Raw genomic sequence first — 7,500 nt, 5'->3', positions numbered from 1 at the left:
TATACATACATACATGTATATATATATATATATATATATATATATATATATATATATATATATATATAGTTGAAATTTATAGAAAAACAAAAGACGAAGACAAGTGTATAAGCAACAAGCATACACACACACACACACACACACACACATATATATAGCATACACACGTATACATACACATATTATATACGTATGTTTATGCATTTATACATATTGGTGTTTGGGCCAAATTCGACAATTTGTATGTCTTATTTTTTCAGGAGCAGCTTGATGTATTGGTGAACATTCAACAAAGTCGAGAAGCCTAAAGATTAAAGCTGTACCATGATGATAAGCGCCGCGTATCAAAATGCCGACATCACAACTGCTGTTCAACATTCTGTGAACATTCTCTAAAGGCTGTAAGACGTGAAATGGACACTTGAACTGAGATTACGAAGTTGTGAACAGCAGCAACAGATACTGCAAGCCTTCTGACTGCTTCCACACGTCAAAAATTAACGCGTAATCTCTGAACAGGGCCTTAGGCTCAATTCAAACGTCATACGAAATTGCTGACGAGTGTGATCAATCTTAGACTGGAGAGGGTTGCTCCTGGGAGGCGGTGTCAACCATTCTTGCCATTTTTGCCATTTTTATTCACCTTTGAATAAATTCGCGCGAGGACAGCACCTCCCTCTTTACTTTCACTTTCTGTTTTAAACGAAGCTTGAAAAGCCATTCAGGGGTCTACTAAAAAAAAAGAATATCTCTGTTTTCATACTTTTCAACCTCGTCCATCCAAGAATCTCTTTCGCAATAGCCTATAAGCAAAGAAAAACTGCTTTACAAGACCACAATAGACACGGCTGGTAGACGGATCCACCCCACATGCAACAGCAGGTGTTCGACAACTCCACAAGTCGGCAATAAACGGACACTGAACGTGGGCGTGAAGATCCTGAACAAAGTCTCGATAAGTGAGTCACTATACTTGTGGCTATGTTAGTTGATATGAATGTAGGAGTTAAAGAACAATAGAAAATGGGAAGATAGCAAGACTTAGCAAGGAAAATGCGAAGACTGAGGAGGGTTTCTGCAAAAGGATCCCTGTAGTTATAGACACATTAGGTACCATTACTAACAGATTTCGTAGATCCGTTAATGAGGTCGGAGTTACTACAAGAGTTCCATTAATACGGATATCTGTTCTATTAGGAATAGAACAGATTGTTCGAAAAGTCCCTCGTTATCCAAGGGAACTAGTTGTGACCCGACATCAACGATATTCATTCCAAATGTAACACATATGTGTGTACCACTCAATAACAACAGAAGTAGCAGCAACGACGACAACAACAACAACAACAACAACAACAGCAGCAGCAACTACAATAACAGCAACAACAATAATGAGAATAAGACATCTTTATATGATAATTTATCTTAAAGTATATGAAGATTTATGAAATGCAAATTTGCACGTATTAGATTAGTTAATTATTTTATTTAACACACGAGTAAATTTCTTTGATATTTTGCAGGAACTGTTTCAACTTATTTTCCCCTTCTTTTTTTAACACGTATTCTCATCTTGCTGTAAAATCCCAACACGTTGAAAAGTAGTCACATACACACACGAATATATATGTATATACATACATACATATATATATATATATATATATATATATATATATATATATATATATATATATATATATATATATATATATACATACACAGAGTTTCACGTTCCCGTTCGTCATATAAATATATATATATCTGTATATGTATGTAGTTCTGTGCATATACATATGCGTGTACTTCTCTCTATGAATGTAATATATATGTATATATATATATATATATATATATATATATATATATATTTATATATATATATATATATATATATATATATATATATATATATATATATATATATATATATATACATATATATATATATATATATATATATATATATATATATATATATACATATATATATATATGCGCATATAATTTGCTCTTATCTGTCTTACTTGACAACATTACGTTTTTGAACTCCTAACACCTTTTAGGGAATCTATCACTCCCTCAACTAAGATGACTATATATTTTTTTAGCCACTTCTGTTTACAAAAACCATGACATTGAGCGTTTTCTTAGCTTCCAACTCCATTCTCCATGTTCTAAACAAAGTGTTCTTCTACAACCTCCAGCTTAAAGTTTTCCGTTCTTTTTATCACGTACTCTGTATCCACACCCCAGGTGTTTTAGGTTTTCACCTTATGTTCTGCACTCATTAGCCAGCTCTGTCCTCGTTAAATACTTTTATCTTTTCCCAAAGGAATTTCTATATTACCACTCGTTCTTCTAGAAACGGCAGCTAAATCTCTCTCAAATCTCACTCTCGTGTACTCGCCTGTCGTAGACGACAGATGAGCATTCCATATCATATTGCTGAAAGCCTGTACAGATCAGATGTTTGTACTGTGCATTAGCTCACTCCCTCCATCAAATCTACGTTGCCTGAACAGGTGCACGGTGCGTGACATGTCTGGTATCCAAGTATTCGCAGATACCTCGCAATACCTCGTCCGGTAATCGAACTTGCAGTCTCTCGATCATGAGTGCAACACTGTAACCACTAGGCTACGGACGGACCTTCACTCTACTTAAGCCCTGACGATACTTCTTAACCGCTCAGGTCCGAATAGAACTCAGCCATCTCTCCTCAAAAATGCCATCACAACCATAAAAAAACCGCTGCAAAGCAGCACTAAACACTCAGATAGAAAAACAGCAGCGCACAAAGCAAAGTATAAACTCTAACCGGCTGCTACGTACTCTTGTACTTCATGTGCTTCTCTTTACTTATGTTGACTAGGTTATTCCATTCCTCATGTGCGAGGGGTGCACCATTATTACTAATTCCCTACAACATAAACTAACACCTGACTGTTCAAAGAAGACTTCAAACTAGTAAAGATTTCTCTTGAAAGTGGCCAATATTTGGCATCGTGGTTATATGAAGTATCTGCAGATACCGTGGGAATAATTTGAATGATGGCAAGAATAACCTGGTCGTGAGAATAATCTCGTAGATAAGAATAATCTAGCAATGATAATAAATTAGAAGGTGGATTAACTTGGATGACAATGGAAATACCCAGAAATGGGAACAAATTTACAGTAAGAACAATTCGGTTGATAGTAAGAATGATCTGGTTGCCAGTAGCAATGGTCCGGAATAAGAATAACATGTCAGAGAGAATAATTTCTCTGACTGTGGGAATAATCTGGCTAAGAGTAGGAATGATCTGGCAGTAGGAATAATCTGAGAGGGAGATTAACCTGGCTCGCATTGGAATGATTAACCAGGCTGAAAGTAGGAATAATTTAAATGGGAATAAGCTATTAATAGGAATAATCGAGCAATGAAATAACTAATAGCAGGAATAATCTGTCAGTAGGAATAACCTAGCAGTGTTAATAGGAATAACTCTGAAAGAGAGGATAATCTGAGCTGAGGCTGGATTAACTGAAGATATTGTTCATAGAATTGTTTATAGATTTCAAGGATATCAAAATAATTGATCTGATCTGATGCGTTGATGCGATTAAAACAGTTGCATCGTGGTAGAGTCATTGCAATAACCAAAGGACGCACCCGTACTATTATAATTACTTTTACTATTTTATTGTCATTATTATTAGTAGTAGTAGTAATAAGGCGTCGAGCTGACAGAATCATTAGTACGCCTGGCACAATACTTAGCGGCATTTCGTCTATCCTTACGTTGTGAGTTCAAATCCCACCAAGGTCAACGTTGCTTTTCGTCCTTTCGGAGTCGATGAAATAAGCACCAGTTACGCACTGGGGTCGATATATTTGACTATCACCCTCCCCCAAAATTTCAAGCCTTGTGCTTTTAGCAGAAAGTATTATCATTATCATTATTATTATTATTATTATTATTATTATTATTATTATTATTATTATTATTATTATTATTATTATTATTATTATTATTATCATTATTATTATTATTATTATTATTATTTTCTAATAATAAACTTATATATTATTAGGTACCAAAGTTTCTCGTCATACATTCATGACCTGGTCACTGATGCTCCACTTGACTGCATCAGTTAAAAATCAGTTGTTAGCCAGTTCTTGTAGGTTGTGGATAAAGTTGTTTTGGATTTATCGATTTTTTTTTCTTTCCGATATATTTTTTTTCGCACTGTGTCTCTTTGTCTCTTATTCTCTCGCCCCCCCCTCTTCTCTGTCTCCACCCCCTTATTCAATTCCTTCTTTCCTTCTTTCTTTCTTTCCTTGTTGTTGTTGTCTTAGACCAAAGCGTACGATATATATTTTCTTTCATCTTTACATTGAAGTCACTCTTATGATCTCTCGCTAAACTACGTTCTCTAACACCCTCCTCCAGCTATGTCTAGCAATGTTTAGCTGTGGTTTATGGCATTATTCCACAACTAGTAATAGCGTTTACAATGATGGCGACGGCGCTACAACTGGTGCTGGTGCTGGGCTGGCGTTGGTGAAAGATCAGGCAGGTTTTTTTGACCACTTTTCTCTCTTGTTGCTTTACTCTTTTTAATCTCATATTTGTTTTATACTCTATTTTTGGTATTACTTTCTTTTACTGTTTTATGGAAATTCTGTTTGTTTGGTCGCTTTGGTGTCCACTTAGTATTTTTTCTTCTAAATTTCAAAATTTTTTTTACTAGTTTTGTGGTCTTTTGATGGCTGGAGATGTCGTCTACTATTTCTTTAGAACTTTGCAGCTATATAAATCATATTTTAATTTGTTTATATATATTTATTTAAATATTCATCGCTCCATATAATCAAATTCTACATAATCTAGTTCTATAGACTGGAGATAGATTCAATAAAGATTCTATATAGATTTAATAAAGTTCCTCTCATAGTTAACTTAAGAATATTTGCGATTATAAAATTCTCTAAATATGTGTATTTTGTTTTGAAAATTATTTGTTTATAAATATATTTTATTCTCGCTTATATTTTTGCTGTGTATAAAAAGTTTCCAAGTTGTGCATGATAGCAATATTGTGTATATTATATTTAATGATTACATTGCATAGGGCGGTGAACTGAAAGAATCGTTAGAACGCCGGGAAAAACGCTTAGCGGCATTTCGTCCGGCTTTGCGAGATCGACTTTGTTTTTCATCCTTTTAGGGTCGATACCATCGATTTACCCCTCACCTCGAAACTAATAATCACATTCCATAGGGCTCTGAAGTCGATGTGATCGGCTTATTCCATCTCCCGTAATTCTTGAACTTGTACCAAAATTTGAAACAAATATTGTGTATATTTTATTGGCATAGGACTGAGATCTGGTAGAACCGTTAGCACTCTGGTCGAAATGCTTAGTGGCATTTCGTCCGTCATTAAGTTCCGAATTCAAATTCCGCTGAGGTCGATTTTGTCTTTCATTCTTTCGGGATCGATGAAATAAGTACCAGTTGTGTACTGGGTTAATGTTATCGACTTATCTCCTCCTCTGAACTTGCTGGCCTTGTGCCAAAATTTGAAATCAATAATTACATTACATATGTAATTGTTTCTAATTTAGGCTTACGACACCTGGTTTTGTTACATTTTTAGACACGTTTCTGTTAGATAGATTTTTGTTGTTATCGTTTAGGCCCATATCAAATTTATTCGTGGAAGCATTAAAGAGAAATGCTACATCTCATCAGTTGTTAAAATCTACCTGAAACGTAAATGACCGAGGCAATGGCTAACTTTGTTATCAAGTGAAGCATTGTGTTCAAAACAAAGAAATACAATTGGCGAAACAGTTAGTGCAACAGAACGAAAGAAGCATCTTCAGATGCTGACTCTGAGAGAAAATACTCCCAACAGAAAGGAAGAAACCATCTCTGCTAGTCCTCATACAGAATTTAAACTTCAAACTTCTTTTCGATACATTCCAATTGCATTTAGTTAACCACTCCACACTGTTAATCCTTTAATATTTTTGCCTCCTCTCCTTCACTTCCCACCCAAGAACACCAACTCGTAACTTCTACACCCAGGGGATAACTGCATGCTACCCGCTCCCTTTATAGTATAAACTGAAATGTTTATTAAAGAAAAAAAATTGCTATTGACGTTGCTCCGACAGTAATAAAAAGAGGTTATGGAATAGAATATTTCTTTATTGTTCATTGGTCTGTTGTTTTATCACGGCGTCAGCTATTCATTCATGATAACTGCCTTAGAGAGAAAAAGAGAGTGTTATTGTAATATGTCGCTGAGTCATTGAATATTTCTTTATCAGCAGATAGATCTAACAGTTGGAGAGAGAGAGATAGAAAGAGAGAAGCTTTAAGCAATAACATTTATGATGTTTTTGGGGTGGTTTGAAAGGCAATCGATATAGTTGACATTTTGGTAAGACTTATGATGAGGGTTAATATGAAGGATTATAAATTATGTCTCGGAAATTTATTACTGCCATATTATGGTATTCAGCGATTTGTAGTTTCTGTTCATTGATGAATATGTATTCTTTTACTCTTTTACTTGTTTCAGTCGTAAGACTGCGGCCATGCTGGGGCACCGCCTTGAAGAATTTTTAGTCGAACTAACCCCGGTACTTATATATTTTAAAGCCTGCTACTTAGTGTATCGGGCTCTTTTGCTGAAGCGCTAAGTTACAGGGACGTAAACACTCCAACACTGGTTATCAAGTAGTGGTGGGGGAACAAAAACTAACACAAAGAGACACACACTCAGACACACACACGCACACAGATACACACACAGAGACACACAGACACACACAAACACACACAAACACACACACACACACACACACACACACACACACACACACGCACACACATACAGAGATGACGGGCTTCTTTCCGTTCCCGTCTACCACATCCGCTCACAAGTCATTGGTTGACCAGAAGCTGTAGCTGAAGACACTTACCTTAGGTGTCATGCGGTAGAATTGAACTCAGGACCATATGGTTGGGAAGGAAGCTTCCTAGCACACAACTCAGTTTGTTGTGGATTTAGTTTACTATTGATTTGTAACTCGTAACTGTAATAAAAAAATATTTTTGACTCGGGGATTTCTTTTTCAGATGTGATAAAATGCATAACCTTAGGATATTGCTGGCTTCAGCTGAATCGTGGGATCCCACAATAACGTGAAATTGATTCCTACATCTTGAATTTTTGTTATCTAACACGCATCATCATATTGGGGAAAAGTTCCCCTCTCTAACAACTTCCTTTTAAATCGATCTTCGGTAAATTTATTACACACGTTTGCAAATAATTCAACACGTCTATAAATAAGTTCTTACTAATATGAAGGTAACCAACCTAAATCAAAGTGTATGAGTTTAGCTTCCTGTTTGTTATGTTGGGCTCAAAGCTATTCTATTAGGGTGTGAACGCGTTTATGTGTGTGCGTGCGTGCGCAAGCGCGTTATT

This window comes from Octopus bimaculoides, chromosome 24, assembly GCF_046866305.1.
Source record: "Octopus bimaculoides isolate indiv1 chromosome 24, ASM4686630v1, whole genome shotgun sequence".
NCBI lineage: Eukaryota > Metazoa > Mollusca > Cephalopoda > Octopoda > Octopodidae > Octopus > Octopus bimaculoides.
Note: the sequence above shows the minus strand (reverse complement) of the source record.